The sequence below is a fragment of the Rhopalosiphum maidis genome, chromosome 1 (genome assembly GCF_003676215.2).
Source record: "Rhopalosiphum maidis isolate BTI-1 chromosome 1, ASM367621v3, whole genome shotgun sequence".
NCBI classification, from domain to species: domain Eukaryota; kingdom Metazoa; phylum Arthropoda; class Insecta; order Hemiptera; family Aphididae; genus Rhopalosiphum; species Rhopalosiphum maidis.
In genome coordinates, this window is record NC_040877.1 from 80,295,656 (window position 1) to 80,321,450 (window position 25,795).

Here is a 25,795-nt window from a genome sequence, read left to right on the forward strand (position 1 = left end):
TATTTTTATTTAGCTTAGATTCCAAGTGACTGTAGTAGAAATACGGTATGGATTTACCACAATTATTTAGCGGAATTGGCTATTTTATGTTTATTCTTATATTTTGTATGGTATAACTTACTTTCTAGATTGTTAACAATTAACTGTTGTTAATTATCAATAAATGTGAACTACATAAATTCTTCCCAAGCTATGACTTAATGATTCTTAAAATAGGGTATATATGTCTAGTGTCTACATCCCAGTAGAGGATAGAAAATGGTGATATATCCACCTCGGTAAGTGTGGTTTGTTGTTTGCAAGTTATAGGTATGTAGAACACGTAGACTACGACAACACATCAGTAGAGTATAATAAAATCCACTACACCCCATTGACATTGTTACAAAAGAATGATGTTCTTGAGTAGTTGACATGTTATTTATTGCTAACGCTAAGCAATTTTCATTTCAGCTCACATTTTTTTTTTAAATTTCAAATATTGATCAAGAATAATAATAATAGTTTAATCATTATTAATATTTAAATTATAAAGTTAAACCTACTTATACAATTTTACAGTATATTTAAACTATTTTATGAATTTAATTTTAATGAGAAAGAACAATTAAATAAAGCTAAAAAATAAATAAATAAATTATAAATGAAGTGAAAAAAGTTATACTCATTTTTAATTATTTTTTAAATAGATACTTTCTAAAATCAAAAATATATGAATATTAGATCACGTGTTTATATAATATATATATATATATATATTAGTATAGAAAGTTAAATTTTGATTAAAAATACCTGAAAGGTTAAATGAAAGCTTGTTGAAGCTTGTTCTATACGTAAAATAATCTAAAAGTACAATACACTATGTATTATCGAAAATTATAATTATTATGTTAATTAGAACATTTTAGTTGAAAAATGTTAATATAAATGGAATTCTACAAAATATGTACAGGTAATAAATACAATAATAACTTTAAATAGATTATCTAAAATTCAAATAGAAATTATATAATAATTTTTTTTATATGTATATTAGTGTATAAATGTGAAAGTGGGTTAATAGTTTCTCAATGATAGTTTATTTTTGTTGGAACTAAGAAAATGTTATAAGCCTGGTATAGCTAAACTGAAAATTCGATGTAGTTTAGGTATATTTTAAGTATGGAATTTATAACTTTTAAGATCATAAACACTTTAAAATTAAGTTTTTTTTAAAAAAAAATTGTAAGTAACTATTATTTATCAGCTGTCATATAATGAATTATAATATCAAGAGTATTGATATAATTTGAGATGAAATATATTTTAAATATACCTATTACCTAACACTTATATAAATTCCACATTATAATAAAAATGCTTAGGTTGATGAAGTTTTATATGAAAAAGTACCTATTAATTTATTAAAAAACAAAGAGATTATGAGAGATGTTTATTTATTCCTAAAATAATGTTCATTTTTTATGCATCTATACGTTTATTGTAACGTATTTAATTGAAATGCTATACATGGAATAAATACTTCACTCACTCAAAATATATAAGTATAATAATTATAAAATAATTGCAATCCGGGCGTCATTTGTGGTACGCAGGGTATACATTTGCGTACCTAAAATTTTAAATTGTAAATTTTGGCCAGCTTGGCCACATGACAATAATGTCGAGAAAAAAATAAATAGCGCCCTGCTCAATATTTATGTGCACCAAAAAAAAAAAAAATTGAAATGACGCCCCTGATTATATCTATAGCAGTAGTAGTTAAGTAATAATAAAAAAAAAATGTAGATACCTACTTAATATACCTACATATTATAAAGTACCTTATATTTTAATAACATATTGCTGAAATGCTTTATTCTTACATATGAAAGGAATTATACTTCAAGTTGTTCCATATACTTAAATGAATAAAGTAAATAGGATTCGAAAGTGATTTGGTCTGAGTGGTTTTACGACTTTGTGTTACATGCTGTATTACATTAGTGAGATGTAACGAGGACCTTTCGTTGTCATCCATACATACCCATTTGAAGACTTATTTATTTTTTATTGTCGTTTTGGGATTTTGGCCGCTCGTCAGTGATTATTCTTCCATGAAATCGGCTTTAGAGCTTAATGGGGAATTTCAATTATATTCAAGATAATTTTTAATAGTCTTTTGTGGATATTGAGTATTATTTTAGTAAATAACATTTATGTCCAATTATTATAATTTTGTTATACTAAATTGCAAGATCGATTAATTTGTCATCTAGAGTTAGACATACTGAATCGTCTATCAGATAATTTTGAAATTGATAATATATTTTTTCAAAATCAATTTATTCATTTTGTTGTATTGGAAATCTATAAATGAAATGATAAGTCAACCTATCATTATTTATTAACATACTAATTATTTTTTTTTTTTTTTGCAAAAAAGACTAGAAAAGTAAAAGTAAAAATATAATTTTTAATTTGTAATATTTGATAAGGGTGGTGGTATTATTTAATTACTATACAGTTTTTAAATTTTTATATTCGTTATGTTATTTGAGTTATTTTTTTTTTAATGTCTTTTATTCTATACATTACGACTAAATAAAAATGAAAATTATATCAGTTCAGACTAATTGTGATACAATACTATTACATAAGTTAGTTGATAGTTACCAATACATAAACAAGTGTATTACGTATAAACCCTTATATGATATAAGTATCTTAGTATTGTCATTTATAATGAAAAAAAATACTTTAATTAAAGTACCTAATAATATTATTTTCTAATTCATTTTCTAATCTTTATAATATTTTATGCACAAATAATTATGGTTTTAATTAATAAATTCTCAGTATATAATTGTTATCACTTCTGAATAAGAAACCTTTAATGCTTTGTATAATTTTATTCAAACTTAATTTAATTATGTTAACGAATAGCATCTATTTAATGTTTAAGTTTCTATTTTAATTTAAACGACTTTGATTACACTGTTACACTGTACTGATGATACTAAAATAATAAATCATTTCCTTTTATGCTTTTGAAGGTATGGTTTCATTCAAAAAGTTTAAATGTAGATTTAACTTCAGCATAAATCTGTATTTACTTCAAATGAATAAAGGTTTAAAAATACTCATACGTTAAAAAATCTTAGGTTTTTACTGGACAGTTTACATTGGAATTTAACACAGGCTAGAAACATAACTTCTTATTAATTTTGTAAGTTTTTGTTTATGTAATAAAAGTTTTGAAATAAAGGTTTGGTCTTTTTAGTTCTTTTAAATGTTGTTTTGATATATTATGTTCATGAAACATTCACTAGAAATTAGTTTTATATGACCTATTTTTGTATATTTTATGATGAAGTTGAAGGTAGTTATAATTAATATACGTTAAATAATTATATTCTATATTATCATTGAAGGAGATTATAATTTTAAATATGACAACAATATAATTAGGTGATTAAAAACAATATGTATTATTATTGTAATTTCTATGACTTTTGTGGAATTTGGTTTTCGTTTTAATTCACTTTCTATCAGTGTTGGATAAGTTTTCTACTGTTTTTTTTTTTATAATTAAACTATTTTAAGAATATTACCTATTAAACTTGTAATTAAATAATTCTTTATTTAATTTTTCATGTTTTAAACAAATTAAAAACGATTTACATTTTAAAACGTTTTTGTTTGATTTATGTATAATACAATTTTGTACTTAGGTAAAAGCATTTAAAAATGTAACACTCGATTTCTTATAATATTATGTTTATGTGCTTATATATTAATTAAAAATAATGAAAATACAATTTAATTTTTAAAAGCGTTTAAAGCATGACTTTTGTTATAAAACTGCATTTATTGAAATTATTATGTAAACGTACCTAGCTAATAATCGATATTATTTAAACTCAGAAAAAATATTCTCACCGACTTTATAAATTATAAAAAAAATGATATTATTAGTATATTATCACTGTTTATTATTATATATATACACTGTATAGTTAAAAAATATTTATAAAAGTGGTTAACTTAAAATTCTTTTCAGTGTATAAATTTAAAAATATGAAATGTCTGAAAAAATCAATGATACTATAATGAAAAATAATGTCATATTTTGGAAAAAATGTAATATTTGACCTTAGTTTTACGAATTGTTTTAAAATATTACTTCGTTATATTATAATTACTAACAATATCACGTACCTTATTCTAGAAATTATATGTATGTATATTGTATAATTTGATCAATGATCTTGTGTAAATAATAACATAGTAGAGTATATACTTTTCAAAAGTGAATTATTCTTCATAGAAAATACTATGTTGGTTTAACTATTCCCATTGGTGAATAATTTTTGTGGACTCATCTGTAGAATTATTAATACATATTTTCATGATACGTTTTACTTCAAAAAACAGACACATTAAGAATAATCACTTTTTTCCATACCATTTAAAATCTAGCAAAAATAACATTACTTCGGGTAATCATACAGTTATCTTAACGACTGTGCATGCCATACGATGCTCATTTTGACCGTTTATTGTTCATTACCTTTTAGTATTCATACACTATCTCTATACATACCAAATTTGTTAAATTTACCTATATAATCTCCCAAAAGACTACAGTTATAAATGTTGTCGTAATAAAACAAAAAGAAAGTGTATAAAGTATAAAGTTAAATTAACAATATAAAACAAATGTGTGTGTATGTGTGTGTTTACTACTCTCAAAAACAAATATTTTTGTGGTTCCTCAAGTATAACAATAAGTATTTACATATAATAAGATATTTAAGATTTATACGAATTATAAGTTTTTTATATTATTAGATATACTATGATTATTATTAAAAATTCGTTTTAAAAAACGTCTTTGGTAAAATTCATTGACATATAAATATCATAATTAAATTTTTTTGAGACTTCGTGTATATCATTTATTAGTAGTAGAGCTATTGATAAAAGTTGTACTTGACACAGTTTTAGCAATACAATTTACCTTAAGTTTCTCTTTATTGCTTTCCTGTATAGCCGATTTTTATATTTAGGTCATTAGTGAATGAATTTTAAAGATATATGTCTATATACATGGCAAATAACCAAAATCATTTAATGATAACTTTTTGTATAGTAAATAATTAAAAAAAAAATTGTTTATAAAATAATATATAGTATAGGTATAAGATACATAAACTAATATAAATAGTGTTATTATTGAATATAGTTTAATATTAACATACATATATCATGATATTGATAATTTATTTAGAAGCGTTGTTTTTACATTATCTAATATTAATATAATTTTTTATTCTCATAAAAACATTAAACAATTCCAAGTCGTTAATACTAATTATTTTATAAATTAGTCTTGGAAGTTTGAAGTGGAGTATAATCGTTGCTAATTAATATTTATGGTAAGCCTCCTAATATTTTTTAGTTTACTATGTATAATTTTATAACTTAAAATTTTATTTTTGAACTCTTGAGTATATATGAAAAACTTTTAATATAATCTAGATACGCCAAGGGAAAGGGCTCTTAAACAATTACGTTTAACTATAGATAACCATACAATATTGTAAAATTATTAACAAGTTAGCGGTTAGGTATTGATAGAAGTAAGGTATATGGGCCAGTAGTTTCGAAACTTTTTTTCTATCGTGGAAAATTATTATCAGTTATTATGACATGACACATACATTTTGGACCAGTTATCCAAGAGGATAGACGTTGTCTACTTGTCAAAATAAGTTCTATTGAACCAGGAAACACATGTTGAGCGTAGACTGTATCGTTAAGATGTATATGTTATGTATTTAAATGAATTAACAGTATGTGCTTATTACATTTTTGATTTCATAGAAACTTAAATAAAATATTTTTTTGCAAATTTCATTTCTATAGAATGTTAAATAAATTCATTAGACTTTATAATTATTCTTATGGTACATAAATGTTTAATTAATAAATTATTAATTTAAATTTTCACACATTCTGTTTTATAAGATATGGTAATGTTTTAACTTTTTACTTATTAAAAACAAGGATATATTTACTAATTTATTGAACATTTGAGTCATTACTTATAGTAATATTTATTTATTATTTTGTAATAATCATTAAAAATGTTTTCAAAATAAAATGTTATGAAATTGCTGTATATTTTCAATAGTAGACCACATTTAAAATACAGTATACAGAAAATGGGTCTTTGAAATATTGAATGTCATTGGCATTTTTTTTTGTTTTTGGTAAAAGAACATTGAACGTGCACAACGATGGGTATAAACGTCCACAAACACCACATGACGTAATTTATGTAGATTCTATACTAACGTTAAAAAAATGTAGAAAAAAGAGATTGAATATAAATTTGCTATAAATATAATATTACAGAGTACGAAGGGAAGGGTGTATATGTGAAAACGTTTCTTTCTCTAATGTGTGTGTGTGTATATATATTTTCAAAAACCATAATTTGCATGAACTTTGTTTACTGGTAAAAAATTCACATTGCTCTATATCTATAACGGAACATTAAATCAACGATTTAATTTTTATTATTTTTTTTACACCAGGGTAAAAAAAATATTTTTTGTTATATTGTTTTTTGCGGATGATCTAAAATAACAAAATTATTTATAGACAATCATTGTTTTAAACTGAAATAAGCTTAAAAAAGAAAAATGACAATACAAAACTAAAATAATACTTTAATTTTAAAAGAGTATTAGAGTTTTTATTTCATTTGAAGTATTTAAACATTAATTAGTTACTAAATATAATTACATTATTTTTAAAAAAAAGTTCTTAATAGGAAGTTAGTACGTTACACATTTTTTTTCAAAAATGTTTAGTTTTTAGTAATGTTAATACTATTTCAAAATGTTTAAGATGATGACTTATAAAAGGTATTAGGTCATTACTATAGAGTATAGATAGTTGTCACTTAAATTATGAAATTATCAAAGAATGGGTTAGTGTGGTAAAGAATCATTAAAGCTTTGCGCAGTTAATGATAAAAAACCAAATTTTCACAAAAATAGAAAACTGTGCAATACCAATTTTACTCATTCAGTATCACATTTGTGAAAAAAAGTTATTCAATTCTAAAAAACATAAAAATAATGTATTTTAAAACAATAAAAACTTTTTTGTTTTAGTGATATCAAAAAAAAAAAACGATATTACACGGTGGAAGTTTTTTTTATTTTTATGATAAAAATTTGGTTTTTAAGCAACCCGATAATTTGTTAATATTTTCCTTGATCATATGAAACGATTTTTCAATAAACAATTTATAAACGTGTGATGTCTTTGCATAACCTTTAAAATTATTTTTATAAAGATATTTAATAACAAATATCATGTTTTCAACTTAAACGTAAAGTATCTTAACTTGGATATTTTTCATCGAAATATTATAAAATAATATTTATTAAATCAACTCAAGTCGAAATCTATTAATATTTCGTTCAGAGTAATATACATTTTTAGAGTTAAAAATAATGAGATAAATATACAAAATATGTAAATTTATTTAAAAGAGTTAATTGTAATTTTATAATTATTTTTATTATATAGGTAAATCATAAAAAGTTATTAAGTCTGATATTTACTTCAATTTTTGTTTGTTTATTATGAGTTTTAATATTTTAGGTATGATTTCAACCCATATGAATTATAATAAATTAATAATTAGATATAATTAACGCTAACTAACTATATACTTACGTCATGTTATGGTTTCTGTGTAATACTATCATTCTTACACAATATAATATTCATTAACCATTTGACTAATAATAATTTTATTTGTTCTTTTCTTAAAAGCTGTATTTATATTTTTGCAGGTTACTTTTTTGATGACGAGATGAAAGTGAAAAAAATTATTCTGAAAGTGTCTTGGTGAAAACACCAGCTGATTATTGCTTTTTTTCGGCGTCAGACGAATACTTAATGTGGAATTTCATGAAGAACAATTTAGAAAATTAAACAAAACGCAATAAAAAGGTATTAATGTAAGTCGGTCGAATCTTTTGTTCTATAATTATTCCAGCAACTTATTAATGGTTTTTTTTAACGTCGCTATTAAAGTATGACAAAGGAGTTTTGCCCGTGTCGTTACTGCCCGAACTTTAATAATTTCTGAGTCACAACACCGAGACCCGTGCCCGTGTCCGTGTCTAAACGGACAGACCAAAACTAATCTACGGAAGCTCCCTTATTTTAGAGATGACTCTGGCAGGCCGGGGATTTACATAACGTTCCCCATTAGTTTTGAAAGCAGTGCCGATCGCGAGAAGAGCCCAAAATATTTCGGACAACAATGTCCCACCTAACTTGCGGTGAACTAATATACGGATTTCACCGAAAATTATATCGCGGAACCACGTAAGTATTTGTAGCCGACACACCGAAATCATTGGTACGGTCTCCGCTTTAAAAAACACGGTATTGTACTTATAGTAAACACGTAGGTATTGTTGTTATAAAGACAATGAGTATATTTTATTTGCTAATAAATCCAATGTCACATAATACGCAACTACGCAAGGTATATAATAATAGTAATCCGTGGAAACACGTAACTCCAATTCACTTTTTATTTTTACCTTTTCTTTTCTTATTTTTCATCGATTTTAGGTTTACTTCTTGTGGTAAAAACGATTTCACGGCTATTGACGTTTTGATGAAAAGTTATTTTTTCTCTTATGGTTATATTAGTCACAAGCTTCCCAGAGCACCACGATAATACATTTTATGATATATATATAATATGTATTCTATATATCTAATACTTAATAATTATATTGGTTATCTGAATAAACAATAAGAACAATTAAAAATTGAACAATAAAATAGTGGTTTAAACTTGAAAAAAAAAATACAAGTGGTTAATATCTCTTTTATTCTGTTAACTAATTTAATAATGACACGTTTGTTATGAGACTATTTGGCTTGGGGACGAACCATTAAGTCTATAGCCATAGATGCGTTGCCAAATTTTTACTGAGACGGATGATAAATTTGTCTGGTAAGTAGCAGTGTTTCTTTTCTTTATTTTTTATTTTAACAAAATTATTCGTCTAATATTCGGTATTTAAGTAGTTGGTATGCCATACAAATATAACATTATAAACTGTAAAATAATAACATTTTAAGAAATTATAATTTTGTTTTTACAATGGAATTAAAAAAATAGAGCTGCTTATATTAAGTGAATAAAGTTACGTTTACATCATGTAAGACTTGTCTAATAGTACATAGAGTTAAAAAACTTAATTACGTTACTCAACCAATTATTAATTTTATTGTTGAAAATTAACAGAAACCAAAACTATTATTGGTAGTAAGACTGTCGAATAAAAATAAGAATTAAAAAGTTAATACATCATAGCAGTTATAGTATAAAATACTTATACGATGGTCTTATACGTTAATGATAAAAAAGAGTCACTGCAACCGTGTTCAAATTACCAAAATCGGCTATATTCATTGATTATTGTATTGTTTTTACCATAATTAATTTTTACTCATACCTCATGAGAGATAAATTATGGAAAATGTGTACGATTAAGGTCGCCAGCTGAACGAATGACTATCACACAGATGTCCGATGATCTTTAGCCATACATCAGCGGGATTCAATATATTATAAGAAGAGCCTATTTTAAATTAATGTATATTTCACCAAGTCTGGTAAGTACCTACTTGTCAGTTGAGTTAAAAATGTGTTATTTTATTACTTGTAAAAGTGACATCTTTGCATTATTTTTTAACTAGTGTTTATTCGAATACATTTATTTCCACTTTGTCATTGAAGTATTTCATTATCTACTATTAATTAAACATCAAGTTACTCTATATTTTATCATTGTTCGGTCAATTATTGATCGACGAAATACAAACTTTTTTTTAACAACTGTCTAATGTTTAGAATAAAATATAAATCAATAGTACTATGTTTATTGTTTTATCTATTAGCTATAGTGCTTTTAGAAATGTAATACAAAATGTATTTGATTTACAAGTGAATGTAAAACATTTTATTAAGTTTTTCTAAAATAACTATAATTTAACATATACAATAATTCAAGAGATTTGGAATGAAATTAACATTAATAATAAATATGCTAAGCGATAATAATATTTATGTCATATACGTCATAACAAATAATCATTCATGTCTTCAAATATTTTTTTTATTACATTTCTAGTTTTTTTTTTTCACTACTATATTTTATTATATAGTTTGTTGAAAGATTAATTAAATATCTTTATAAATGTGTTTGTCGGATACGACATTAGCTTTTTTTTTAAATACTCAACTTGTACTTTACATTGCTTTTGATTATTATTATTTTCAAAAATCATAGTATATATTTTATTGATAATATAAAAGTATTTCGTTATGTTAATAAAATAAAAAAATAATCTATATTATTTGAAAATTGCAATTTAAATGGTATTTAATATATTTTTTCATTATTTATTTATCATAAATATCTTGTTTCAAATTACTGGGAATCACTAAAAAAACTTATGTGGAGGCAATGAATAATATTGCTTTTATTAATATTTGTATCAAGACTTATGCAATAACTTTTCAAACTTAATTTCCGTCTGAATGATTGTATTTATAATTCAACCATAATTTAAGTACTAATTTAGTTATGTTCAAACGTGTATATTATGTGTTACGATTAAAATTACTCGGAAAACTATACCCGATAACAAATCGTCACGGACCGTCAACAGCACCCGTGACAAAAATACGCGTCATTAAATAGGTGCGTTCTATTTACTGGGTATCGTTGTAAAGTAATTTACAGTCATAATAATATTATATTAATATATTTAAGCGGAAATTAAAATTCTCACGGTGGACAATTTTAAAATACAACGTTATTTAATAAGTAAATAAAATGAATACAATTTCCAAAATGCAAATAATTAGTTTTTATTAATTATAATATTATTCATTTTAAATTTAACTGATTTAATGTAATCCAGTCAATTATTTACTTAATTTTATTTTATGCTAATTTTTTTCTTAAAGTTATTCTATTTGTTTAGTTTATAATCTTAAATAAAATATTTGATGTTTAAAATAAATTAAATATGATACGTTTTAGTGTTATACGTACTCACGTAAAACCTAAACATATTGCAAATTAACATAATTATCGTGCAAAATTTACTAAAATAATCTTTGTTATGATCTTAGTATCGTACGTGTTCGTAATAGTGGAATAATTCAAATATTATGAGTTTTATAGAGAAGTAAAATATGGCATTATCCTACACTGTCGGCTATTATCTCACTTGAAAAGCTTATAACAAATACATTAGTTTTAATATGAATGAAAGTATGATGAAAACTTATAAACGGTTTTAAAAATAATGCTTTGAAATTCTCTACAAAGCTAAGTGCTTGTACCCATTTAGAGTCCAAAAGGTTTTATAATTATTATTGTAAATGTTTTACTGGTTTCTTGATGTATAAATGTCGAGAAAACATCAAAGCCGTTTTTGAAGGAGATAAAGAAAAAAAACTAACATTTAAAAAATGCTTTTATATCGTACTCTGGCTTATCGAAATCTGTAATTAGGTCTAGTGGTAGGTATTGAAATCGCTTAAATTTATGATTTATTTCCCGTGAGACTTTCTGTTCACGATTCTTTTATGTGCACAATATATGATGGTCAATAGAAGTTTGGGGATGTTCAAGAAAAGAAAATGTAATTAATGTATAGTATCATTTGTACTTTATGACCTAAAAACGAGTTAATAAGGTTATGTTAAATTTATTTTATATGAATTTAGATAATTGACACGATAACAATAATGTCTAAGACAATAAATATATTGAATGAAATGTAAATTTATATTATTAAATATTATTATATTATATAAGTATTATAAGAAATGAGGTGATTATTTTACGAGTAAACCCTCATGGTATTAAAAAATAGGTTTTTGTTTTTTTGAATGACATCTTAATTTTTTTTTATATTATAAAATACAATATTTTTTAGTTAATTTAAATGCATAATAATCGAATTTCGATAAGTACATTAATACGTTTTTAAAGTTAAATGATCAGAGTATTATATTAAAATTTGTTTTGATATTTTTGTTACTTCACTCCACTTATATAAACTAAAAATACTTACAGTTACTTACTACTGCATTTTCGTCCAAAATTCGATATTATAGATTCTGAAGAGGGGAGCGATGAACATATCAATTTTACCATGATGTGTGTTTTTACTTTATTTTCATTTTTGTGTAGGTCATATTATATTGAGGCAGTAAAAATACTTTGATTTTTAACTTTAAGGGTAGTTTCTGGTAGAAAATTAAACCTAGTTAGTACTTTGAGTAATGAAAAAACTGAAGTAGTTGATGTGATAGAAGTTTATTGTCAATTTAAGTTTTCTAACAATTGATGGAACTAACCTTTCGATATTATGATAATATTCAAAGTTGGACTTGAGCAATAATCTAATTAATCAATGATAACAATTTGAAGAAAAAAAAATAGTTGCAGGTTTATTGAGTGATTTATTTTTGGAAGCTTATAAAATATGTAATATGAATAATGTATTGACGCAGAATGCTGTATCATGGTGGTTATAATATTATATCGTTCTTCGTAATATTAATTTTATTTTTGATTATACTCATCTGTCCCAGTGCACCATAAGTATAAAAATAAAAAATAAAGTTTTTCTCACTGTAGAGTATACTGATAATAAAAATTATTTGTCAGCAAATTATGATTATCGTTATTTTTGGCCTGATTGTTGATAACCGTACACATTAGTGTTCTAGTTTTTCGCTGGGAACAATGGGTCAGAGAAGTGATAAACCGGACTGTTTCGTTTAAAACGAGAAGTATGCTTACTATTATGTACCTATATCTAAATATACATTTATTAGTTTATAATTTAGTAACTACATATCATACCTAATGACGAACACTAAATACATAACATAGTTTCTTTTGTGTATATAATTTTGAAAGTTTGTATACTTGTATTTGTTGATTATTGTGTGTCGTGTGATACATAAAATATGATAAAGTCTATACAGAGGTCATTTTGCTGGCAATTTTAGTCTATAATTTATTATCGATAGTATAAAAAAAAACGATTGTGCTTAGAAAATATGTTTTTACTGAAACATTGCCAACAGAATAACGGTTAGGCAGCTATGAGAAAAGATATAAACGTCAAACGCACAATAACGATCATCGCATTTTTGTAATCATTCTATATGAAAGTACAAAAATGCTAAAATTTTCAGTTGGAATTGTTTCAATTGTTTGTAATTTAAAACCCATTTGTATAGTAACTTCGAAGAAAAATGTAGCTATAACAGTTTTGATTCTACCTATATCTATAATGTTGTATAAGAGACATATTTAATTTTCAACTAAAATAATTTTGGTCGACAAAATATTATTTTGTTATATATTTAAAGATAAATGACGAAAAGTTAATCAATTATTATTGAATGTATAGTAAACTAAAATTTTACTTAAAAAATAGCTTTTTATATTAATAAGCTATATAATTCTTTATGATACTCGCTTTTTGTAGTTAAAAATGTATAGTACCTAAATGTTTTATTAAAATAGTATAAATACACGAATACATTTTAATAAAAAATGTACTATAATACCTGTGAATTTCATTATTGTTATAGCGTTATCAAACAAAATAAATTCTTCTATAAAACATCAGTTGATTTATCATTTCATAATCTAAAAAATATATATTTATTTTAAATTATATAATTTATTATTATTATTAGTTAAAATAGTTAAAATATATTATTATTAAATGTATATTACCTGCCCGTCTTGTATGTAATTTATGTGTGTTCTTAAAAAAATAAAAATAAATAGAATTTTAATTTAATTTAAATTCCAATTGATTATCACAGATATTTATTAATGTTGAGTTATTTTACGAGGAGGTGAAATTTTTGGATCCTATATGAAGGTAAAAAGTTTTTTTTTATTTACAATAAGAAACTTATTAAGCTTGCGTCGAGTAAAGGAGCATCCATTTTTCGGTCGTAAAAATCTCAGGTCCAGTATACGTTGCTACGGCAGTAACTGTAATAATAGTTTATTTTTATGGCTGCAATATTTTCGCGGACGTGACGAAAACTCATTGGATCTCCATCGTCATTGGTAAAAGGATGGTTAGGTTTTTCACCGTTTCCCTTCGGCCATTTTAGACGCAACAACCAGATAATTCTGATTAATATCACATCATCATTTTAAACATTTTTTTAATTAATTTATATAAAAAACAAATTAATAAAATACTGTGGGCGTGAGGCAGAGACCTATTGGGTAGGTGAAGAAGAAATGTTTCTCTTGTATGTTTTAAATGATTCAAGCAGTCAAGCAACTTTTGGCATATTTATGATTGACCGACCTGTATTTCTTTTCCGATTTCATAAAAATTTATTTTGTATGATTTATAATTTTTCTATCACGATTTTTTTCTTAGAAAATCAATGAACTATTTTCAATTTGTATACATAACAATACAACAAGCAAATTGGATAACTGTAAAATAGGCGTGGCTGTATCATATAAGGTTAGGTCAATTGACACTACATCAATATCACGTATTTAAAATATTAAACTGAGTTTTGTAGTTGTAAGGCTAACACATATGAGAAATACCAAATTACAAAAGTCGATAACAAATCAGTTAAGTGAAATTAGCATGAAAAAAATGAGGAAATTATTGGTAAAGTAAACATAAAATACTACAGGAGGAACAATATAATTTATTATTTATAAAAGGACTGGTCAAAATGTTGTCCCTGTCTTTATAAAACTTGAAATGATCCACCTAATGTGATTATGTAAAAAAGATGAAATTAAATTAATATAATTATTAAACTTTCACCTGTTATGAAAAATCTGGAAACTTATAATTTTACTAATAGTTGTTATCTATTCTCTTTTAGATTCTAAGTAGAGTGATTATTCTATTCTACGATTTCTAAGATTTATTATATATAATTTACATTTAAGCCATAAAAACTAATAAATATATAAAAATGATTTGTTTTTATAGAAATTAAGTTAAAATTTGTATAAAGTTAATTTATTCAAAGAAAAATAACGATGTTATATAATTTAAAAAAAATATTATTTGTGGAAACTTAAAACTTAAATGTATATCTGTATATCATGAATTTTACTATACTCAATAACATTTTTGATTTCTTTTAAAATATTATTATCTATTTATATAATCAACCTATTTTTACTGTTTTCTGGTATTTACAGAAAGATATTGAGTTGTATTATATGTAATAAATATTTATGAATATTGTATTAATACCAAATAAATATCTATAATAAAATTTAATATATTATCTATAAATCGTATAATTTAATTAAATAGTTTAAAATAAAATAACATTGTGTATTATCATATATATGGTTGTTCTGATTGAGTTTTCGGTAGCTTAAGCTTTCAAGTAATTATAATTACCCTGTTATGTAAACAGGAAATTACTAAATTTCACAAAATTAACATACTATTGGTAAGTTATTAGACATTATACTGTCGTAATGAACGCACATCAATAGTATAGGTAATTTCGCGTGCGTTGTTGATGTATTTTGGACATTGACGAGCAGATTAAAGGGACCAGGTCATTTGTGTAATTGCATTAATTTATGAATACTTAGTCAGTACTAAACTCTAGTAATCGCTTGGGGTTATTTCTGTTACACGCGTCGAAGCATTGATTACCACCATTACTAAGGTGCTGTCCGGAAACTATTCGCTTGTTAAACTTAACGTATAGGCCAAAGTATTTTGCGACCGAGACACTGATAGGTTTATCATTTATTCAATCACTTTAAATTCTACATATACTTTTACTTGTCGATCACTTCGTTCGTGTAAATTATACTATTTTGGTGATACTTAACTATATAATATCTTGTAAAATTAATAAAATAAAAAGAGCATCATTGAGATTAAACTGTGGAAATTATTAATACAATTTAACAATTTGCATTACAAATTATTTTTTAATTTTTACGTTAGTAGCAAGAATTTAAGATACTCTGGAATTTGTATATTTGTATATATTTTATTTGTAATTTAAATGTAGCCACATCTACCTAACTTAATGATGTAACAGATCTCTACATTTATTATCTATATTACATATAACAGTAAGTTGTCTAGAAGGTAAAAAGAATAATACACAGTATAAAATAAATGTAAATGGCCAATGAGCTTATTTTTTTATAATAAATGTACTGATAAAAATTTGAATTCGAGATATTGTCAATTTTCAATAATGAAAATACCCATTTTCATCATTATGTGTAGAGATAATTTTCAATCGAAGATAGTAGATAGACATTGTATATAATAATTTTATTAAACTGAAATGTGTGATGAGAATAATTTAACATAATTTATTAGTCTAGCTGTTTTAAAGGCTGTTTCATATCTGATAGAAGTCAAGCGAAACTTGAAGCAAATCTATTGTCGAACAAAAGGGTTTTATGGTCATGCAGATGTTCGTTGGATAATTTACCATACGAAGAGATGTAAAAAGTTTTTGTGCACTTCGAAAATAAAATCGATTTTGCATATATATCCGGACGATTCGAGTCCGATAGTCGAAAACTTATATTAAAGACGAGAACTTCTGTCCTAACTCAATACTACGGTTTACGGATAGCTGTCGAACCGAAGAAAAATTCCTGCATGCAAATATGCATATTTATTTTCTTTTCCTAGGTGATTTGACCTCCATATAAAAGTTTGATAGAATGGTCAACATATATTTGTAAAAAAATATAATTATTTTTGTTTTACCGCGATGAGTAACTGTAGATGAATAATATCACCTATCAAGTGAGTTTCTGGTACTCTCACTATTGGTTGAATACACTACACAAATATTATTAATCAAAAACTATTAACTTCCTGTAGGTATTATCTATATTTATTTTTTCAGAAATTTATTTTTAATTGTGTTACAATTACAAGTTTGAAACTGCAATACATTTTCATTGGCTTTAATAATACATTTTTAAGTGTTGTTGTTCGCTGGCATTATTGTCTGTCGAATAAACTCGATATAAATATACAGTTGAATAATATTTCCCACAGTATTAAAACACACAAATACATTTTTTATTTTAAGTAAGTACTGTATATTATTTGATTAAATAATATAATATTCGTACGTCATAAATATATTTTATTCGCAATGAAATTTGTTCAATAGAAGTTCTAATAGATTTAAGATTTAGGTATTTAAATGCAATATAGATAAATAATGGGATTTTATGATTTTGATAACATAAAATGACAATTATACTATTATATAAAGCCAACTTACATATTAGTATGGCCTGTATCAGAGACTGAGTACATAGTGTGTGATGTGATGTATTGTAAGTTAGTGACTTTACGTATGTATATAAATGCTCTGATTATACACTATAATTGACGTTAAATTACATTCATATCTGTTCATCCGTACAACAATCTAAAATTATGCCCTAATGAATAATATTTTATGTGGAAGGTTAATAGAAAAATAAAATATTGATTTGTTCATACGTGTGGTTACTGCTTAATGTACTAGAATATTAATATTTATTTTATATTTCAATGAGATCAGTATAGTTATTTGGATAACAGTTTGAATTAGGTTCAAAAACTTTGTAAAAATAATATTAATAATAATAATAATATGTCGATACCCAAGTATAATTTCAGTTGAAATATAATTTTAGCATGCTGATACACAGATATTGTTTGGTATTATTAATACTTATATAGGTATTGATACACCCTTTAAGTGAATGTTACTGAATTATTTTCAAATAATGTACAAAAAGTGATACACACACACACACACACACACACACACACACACACACACACTGCTACTTAGAATGCTGGTTCTGACATCTACCTACCTACTTATTTTATAAAAAATAAAACAAACCTAAAAACATGGACATAAAATAAATCCGACAGGATGAGATAAAAATAAAACGAATTGTGGAAAACATTAAGGCAACGACTTTACTGAATCCTAATACACAACCATATTTCTATAGCGTGAAAAAATATGTCAGTTATTGGCCTGGTGATGTGCAACAAAGTTTTAAGTTTATGTCCTAAATGTATTTATGAACAATGATTAAATTATTATTATAAAATATTATAAGATATAAAAATTGCATGATTTGTGTAATAGGCTATACATGTGTTGCTTAAGTTCCATTAAAGATAATTTTTTTTGCACAAAGAGATATAAACAATTATTTGAATATTTTTATCTTCGTTATATTTTAGTATTTTTATTACAGGGAAAACTGGCCATCCAGGAATAATCAAATATAATTTTCGTAAGAATAAAGTATTTATATTAAAAACAATAAATATGATGCATAGAAATACGTTTGTTTAACTTTAACACTTGTAAATTTTCAATAAAATATATTAATTTATAATTTACTCTTTAGATTTTAATAATTAGTGAATAATGATTTGTATATATATATTTTGTTTGACTGATGGACTCTACAAATATATTGAATATTATTTAATGTTATAACAATTAAAAATCGGTTACAATAATGTTTGAATAACATAATAGTAGTTTTAAGGTTACACAATTTTGAATTTATAACTGTTTTGTGTATTTTGTATACTATATATTTTTATTTTTGTAGTTTTGACGTAGTACTAAAAGTGTTTAGTGTTGTCTAAATTATTCAGTAGTTTTAAGTCAATAGTGGCAGGATCATTAAGACGGGTTTTTAAAAATGTAACTTTATTTATGAACCATTATTCAAATATATGTATATCAGTTATGGTACAGTATTTTTTAATGCTTACTGCTTTTTTTTTCTTTACTAGCATGCATTATGTATGCAAATATATTATGATATTCGTTTTGAAATTCAAAGCCAAGTATTTATTAATCACTGAGTGACTTTTAACATATTTGACAGTTAAATTTGTTGAAAAATTATGTGTTGCTGTTGCAGGTTTTATCTCTTATAACGAAGAATGATTAGTAGTATAAATTATCCACGCTGTTCTATTGTACCTATAATATAATATATCTTGGGTTGTCGACATTAATTGTTATGTGTGCTCGTTACTTACTCTACTCACACCTTGATGATATTCATTACTATCCGACTGAACTCGTGGAATATTCGCACTAAACGAGTCCAGTTCATCCTGGACCCGGAATAGCGGGATGAGCATATGATAAGAATGGTAAAAAAACCGGATTGTAAATGACGGCGCCTTAGGGTGATGTAAATTCCAAACACAATTAATTATGCTCCGTTAATCCTGCAGGGCACATCGCTTAACCCATATTTCACTCACCGAGGTGGGATTTTAAGCTCGCTTGGTGTTGCATAGTAGTAGTATTTAGTAGTAGCAGCAGCAACAAAATTTTGTTGGTCAAGATTATCACGACGCTTCCCACTCTTTATATAGCCATTAAAAATTGTACCCTGACTTTAAACAAAAACTTTTGCACTTGTCTTTGGAGATTCCAAAACTGACGTGAACAAATAATACTCATTTACTCCTCATTCTCATCGTTGTGAAGATTTTCGCGTCATGAATGATAACCGTCGCGGTTTCCCTCCCCCCTCTTAAAAAAAACTGTTGATGGGATAGAGTCATCCGAATCTACCACTGCGAACATTTGGTTTTAGGTCGGACTGTTTTTTATTTATATATTTTATTATTCCTCGCGAAAAACAAGATTACTATCTCAATCAGTCGTCCACGTTACCGTCCTTGACGTATGACCGTTATAAGGTATCCGAACAAAGATCAATCGGATTAGAGACAAACATCCATTTTAAACTGTCGCAGTTATCGTACATAGCTTTGTTTGAGATCTTACAGTTAGTTTTTTTATTCGATTTAAAGAGTAAACATTTAGTATCATTAATCGATATAGTTTTGGAAAATTTTTGTTTTATATAAACTAACCACCATTAAGTAACAATCGATAATTTTTGCAATCAAATTGTATTATAATATACTGCGTTGCATAATCTTGATACAAGAATATGTAAAATGTATTTTTAAAACTAACAATCTTGATAAAATAAGTGTTGAGTGTTATTGTTTTAAAACTATTAATCTTTTTTATTCAAAAGCTTTTTCGTTGGTGATTACTATATTTTAGTTTCAAAGAGTGTTATAAAAGTCCTAATTAAACCTTTCTATTGATAAGACATTAGTTAGTATACATTAAACTAGTTTCATCGATAGTTTTTAGTAATTCAAGTAAAAATCACAATATTATAAAAAAAATAATATTGAAAATAACTCAGAAATTATAGTCTTTATTAAGTTTTGTTTAAAATTAAGTTTAGGATGCAATTATTTAACTTTAAATTCTGCAATACTAAGATGGGCGAAGTACAATAAGTACCTTGTCAATTTTTCTGGTATATATTTGTATAATTTTTAGTTTTTTTACATTTTATTATATTAAATACTTGTGATCTATAAAATGTAGGTTTTTATAAAGAGGTCATTAAAATATTTAATAATATATAACACAATTTATTATTATTTTACAAAACACAAATACCTATTTTCTTAATAATAATAGTGATGGTAATGTAACATTACATCCAAAGCTAAACCATTGGGTTAAGTAGCTATATACATTACACTTTAAATTTGATTTTTTTTTTATTAAATATATTTTTTTTATTATTGCTGTGTTGATAATACAGTTTGTGTTTTTATGATTGCAAAATAAAAAAAAATGTTCCAGCAACAGATAATTTATATAATATTAGTAATAATAATATGACGTTTATTTATTTATAATAATAATTCTTTTTATGTAAAATATTATCACTGTGTTGTAATAATATATTTTAAGTTTTATTTTATTGATTTTTAGATTCTGAGGGGAGCAATACATGAATTGGTTTTAAAAAGTTTATTTTATATCTGTCTACATGTTTTAAGCAGAAAAATGTTAGGTGTTATTTAGAAAATGTAGAACAATTTCGAGTATACAGTTACACTTTTTGTTATAACCGTTTATTTATTTTTTTTTGTTATTGGGATTTTTCTTATAACGATTTTAATCATTTTACTGTAATAAAAAAAATATATTTGTCATAGGAACTTGATATTTTTACACACATTGTAATTTTAAAAATGTTTGGAATAATTTTAAACTATTTACATCACAAACCCATTCACACCGTTGTACGATACGTCAGTATTGACAAATATTAATTAATCATAACAATACTATGTAATATGATAAATGTGATTTTTTGACAAAAATAAGTTCAATCAAAAACCCAGTATGATTATTAGTAGAAAAATAATAACTTTATAGTACATGTATCTACTAATAATCGCAAATCACATAAACTGATTAATTATTGAATTAAAATTCAATACACTCATTACAGTTTTAGCAAGGCTCAAGTACTAAACGACGAGGTAAACTCAAAACCTGCTATACATCATAGCGAGTTTAATTTTTTTTTATATTAAAGTTGTTAATGCAATATTTAAAAAATCATAACTTATACTTAAATAAAATTTATTTACATAAAATTCCCAGATTTAGTTATAATTAATAAATTATTAATATTTCAAAAGGTCTTAAAAAAATACATAATAATGTAAATAATATTTTATCATAAAACATTGATGTATTTTTAATAGTAAACTTGTTTTGAACACTAAGCTAAACTTTTGAAATGAAAACGCTATTACTTTTTATTTTTGCAACTTATACATACCGACTACTTTGCAACGTATGCATCAATGAATGATGTGCATAAGAAAATAATAAATATGCATACTAGTTAATGTATAATATTATATAAAAAGTTTAAATCTCGTTATACGAGAGGTCATGCATAACATGAATACTTTTTCCAATACCATGCCATCAAAATGAAAAATAAAAGATGAATGAAACTTTAGATCAGTATACTTATTTCATATGTGAAAATGTTGTATGAAAAAATGGTAATTTAAATTATCTTTCGATAAGTATAATATGATGATAACATATCATCAGCTACATGTAAAAAAAAAATATATATTATATTGCAGATCTCTAAAAATCGAATTAACTGGATTAGTGTTAAACATAATATTTAGTATCTTAAATAATTCTATAAAAAGAAAATTACTATTAGTATTTATATTGTTTATTATTGGATTAAGTTAGTTTTTTAAAACATATTTAATTTTATTTATTTGTTTATTCTTATTGTTGACTTTGTAAAAAACCATTAGTTTCGACAGTTACAGTTTTAAATATAAAACATTAATACACAAAATAAATTCCCTAACTGGTTGATTATTTTATCAAAAAACCCTTATTATTTTAAAATCTATTAATATTTTTAAAACGATGAGTGTTTTTCAATAAAAGAATTATATTAAAATAATATTCTTGTTTTATTTATGTAGATTACTAGGAACATTTAAAATATGAACTTAATAAATCTAATAATTTAAATGAAAAATATAAAGGTATATTTATAATTTATAAATATTACAATATCAATACATATTGATAGCTAAATATTAATTTGTACCTATATGTATAAATATAAATTTACTATTTTGTAATCGGAAAATATAAAATACTTAATTAGTAATTAACATTAATTTTAATATAAATATTTAAAAGTTAGATTTTATCTGGATGTTTTAATTATTTATCTTAGAAAACACCCAAATAACATACTTCCCATTTATCTGGATTGGAAAAGATAAAAGATGAAAATATAACTATCTAGATAAAATACAACACTGATTATAGATACATCATTATCAAGGGATTCATACTACGAATGTTATTAATTAGTATTATAATAGTTTATTGCACATATTTTTTGTATAGATGTTTTTCTTTACTATATATTAAATAAAAAAAAAAGCTTATTATTGATTTTAAATAGTTTATGTAATTACTAATTAGTTATAATAAAGTTTAGCCTCGTCTAAATCTTTATATTTTTATTACAAAAAATTTTCATTTTCTACAACTTCAATAGTTTGTTATATTAATACTTATCTCATTACTGTAAATAATTGAGAATGGTATATAGTTAATATAACTTAAAATGTAACTTATATTTTTTTACAAACAAACATATCATACAATTAAAAGTAATATAAATTATATTCTAATGTTACTGGCTTATTCGTATTTAATTAATAATAGTTAATTTTAAATAACTTACCAAATATTATGAACTGACGATTGATCTAATTATTGTTCATCAATATAACTCGGTGTTCGAATAAACTGTAAAAATATAACATGAATTCATATAAATACAATTGTATTTGATTAATTCTTAAATTGGCTATGTATAAATTCACAAAATAACTATTTTAAGGTTAAATAATCTAACCATTCTCTGTTAACTGTTGTTATAAAATAATGGATATAATAAATAAACAATACCTATGTAGGTTTTTGAATATAATATAACATTATGTGTTTATATCTGTATTTGATAATAATAAACTAATTCAATTTAATATTGCACTTTTAGATTATGTATGTTAAATTTAATGCACCAAAAATATATTAAATATTTAATATATGATAGAACTACGCACAGTTATTTAATACTGAAACTATGACAGTCAAGTAATTTGTATCTTTACGGTTGTAAACTGAACGGTTACATTATTTGATAATTTTATATTTTTTTCATAATGTTAATTATATTTTAAATTTGTTTGAGGTATTGAAACAAAAACGAATTCATAAAATAATAACGGAATTTCTAAGACAATTTCAGGTATTTATTGTTTATATTACAAACCTAAAAGAATGAATACAATGACGGAAACAATTTAATAATGGCACTTAAATTAATTTGAAATGTGCATTTTTGAAGAAACTCATTAGATTGATAAATATCACAAAGTGTGATAAAAGCATATCGAACACTTACACTGGCAGTCTTAAATGATACGGCTAAAATTGCTTCATCACATTATTAAGTAATGATAAACATTTTATTGCATTTTTAATAAGAATTTAATTAGGAGGTACAATTGTACGAAGATAAAATATGAATAAATCATTTATTAACGGGATAGCTATAACTGTTGATTAATCAATTACAAATAATAGTATGCACATACATTTTCAATCAACAATATACTTACATATTAGTAAAAGAAAATTGTCAGCTATCTATTTAACACCATAAAGGTCTCACACTCTCACATATTAAACATTTAAGCAGTTGAGTATTTTTTGATACTATTTGGAACGATTAATTATATGCGTATTGTTTTAGTTGAGTACTATATTTATTTTTGGTAAGATACAGTGTAGTATGTACAATTATACAAATTTTAATGATTTTTTATTATGAATGGGTGTATAATTTATGAAATATGGATGAAACTTGGGGAAAATAGAAATCAATTAAATTACCATATTATACCGAATATGCATATTCATTTTCAGTACGTAATAATAATATCTGCACACACACACACACACACACACGCATGTATATATATTTATTTATATACGTGCACAGTACACACACATATGCATATTGTATATATATTTATTTGTATACGCTTACTATATAATAGTATTATAAACGTTAATCTCGATATATTTTGATTTTTTTTCACAGTTTTACAGTTTTCCACGATTTAGACGATGACGACGTAAGTGAATGAAGACATTCGAAGACAAATTATATTATGAATGCTATCATGTGTGGATGATGCTATTATTACATGAACGTATTCAACTTGTTCATAATGGTGGAGCTTAAAGATTTATTTATGAAATAATAACACAAAGTATATAACTAATATTATATTGCACAAATATGCCTCGTTAAATTTAAGCATTAAAATCTACAGAATAAATGAATACATTAAGTAATTTGAACTATTTGTGTAGAAAAAACTGTGATACCAGAGTCGCATGAACCACTTGTTAGGGTTTCTATTTACTTATGTAAACGTTTGCTCGCGGTTAATATTTTGTTATGTCAAAGATATTTTCTTACACTCCCCCCTCCCCCCCACATGTGTTGTTATTAAAATAAGAAAAAACAGAAAAATATTTTGAAATCGATAAACTCTTTTTAGCATATTTACGCTAATCGAAAAATGTCGTCTTTAAAACTATGTCAAATAGAAATACAACAATATTCATGCAAGACCGGTCATAGTTCAAGGTATGTTTATCGCTTGAATTCAAATATTTTGTCTATACATTAAAGTACCTATTTATGTATCCGAAGGGTCTAATATTGCAGGACACCGGATTCTAGATCAAACAATTCACGCAGTCGTTGACGATCACGAGCGATTCGCAAATATTAAAATACATTCTTTGTATTAATTATTACGTTTAAATTCCCAAAATAATTTCCAACGTTTCCAGTCGGTAGCCAATTATATACACTATTACACGTAAGCGTTCGATATTTTAAGTATAATCTTCCCACAAACTACAAATGTATTGCTGAGAAAAATATACGTCATATTTTACTGTAAGTTTAGCTTGTAATATACACTGTAGTTTTCATTTTGTTTGTATACAAATGGCTTTGGTACCCGAACGCATTTGGAGGGTTCATGTACAATTTTCTCGCTCATTTACTTCAAGAGTCTATGAGTTTTTTCTTTTTATAGCGGCTGTTCAAATATTTTACTTTACACATATAGATGC

At 24.4% G+C, this 25,795-nt stretch overlaps 1 long non-coding RNA gene across 1 annotated transcript in view; it reads right to left on the bottom strand.

The window, feature by feature from the left end:
* Positions 1–25,795, bottom strand: part of LOC113556657 — a 216,655-nt gene that overhangs the window by 21,247 nt on the left and 169,613 nt on the right. Inside the window, exon 4 of the long non-coding RNA XR_003405539.1 lies at positions 23,316–23,380. This is a non-coding gene — a long non-coding RNA (uncharacterized LOC113556657). The remainder of the gene's footprint in view (positions 1–23,315; positions 23,381–25,795) is intronic.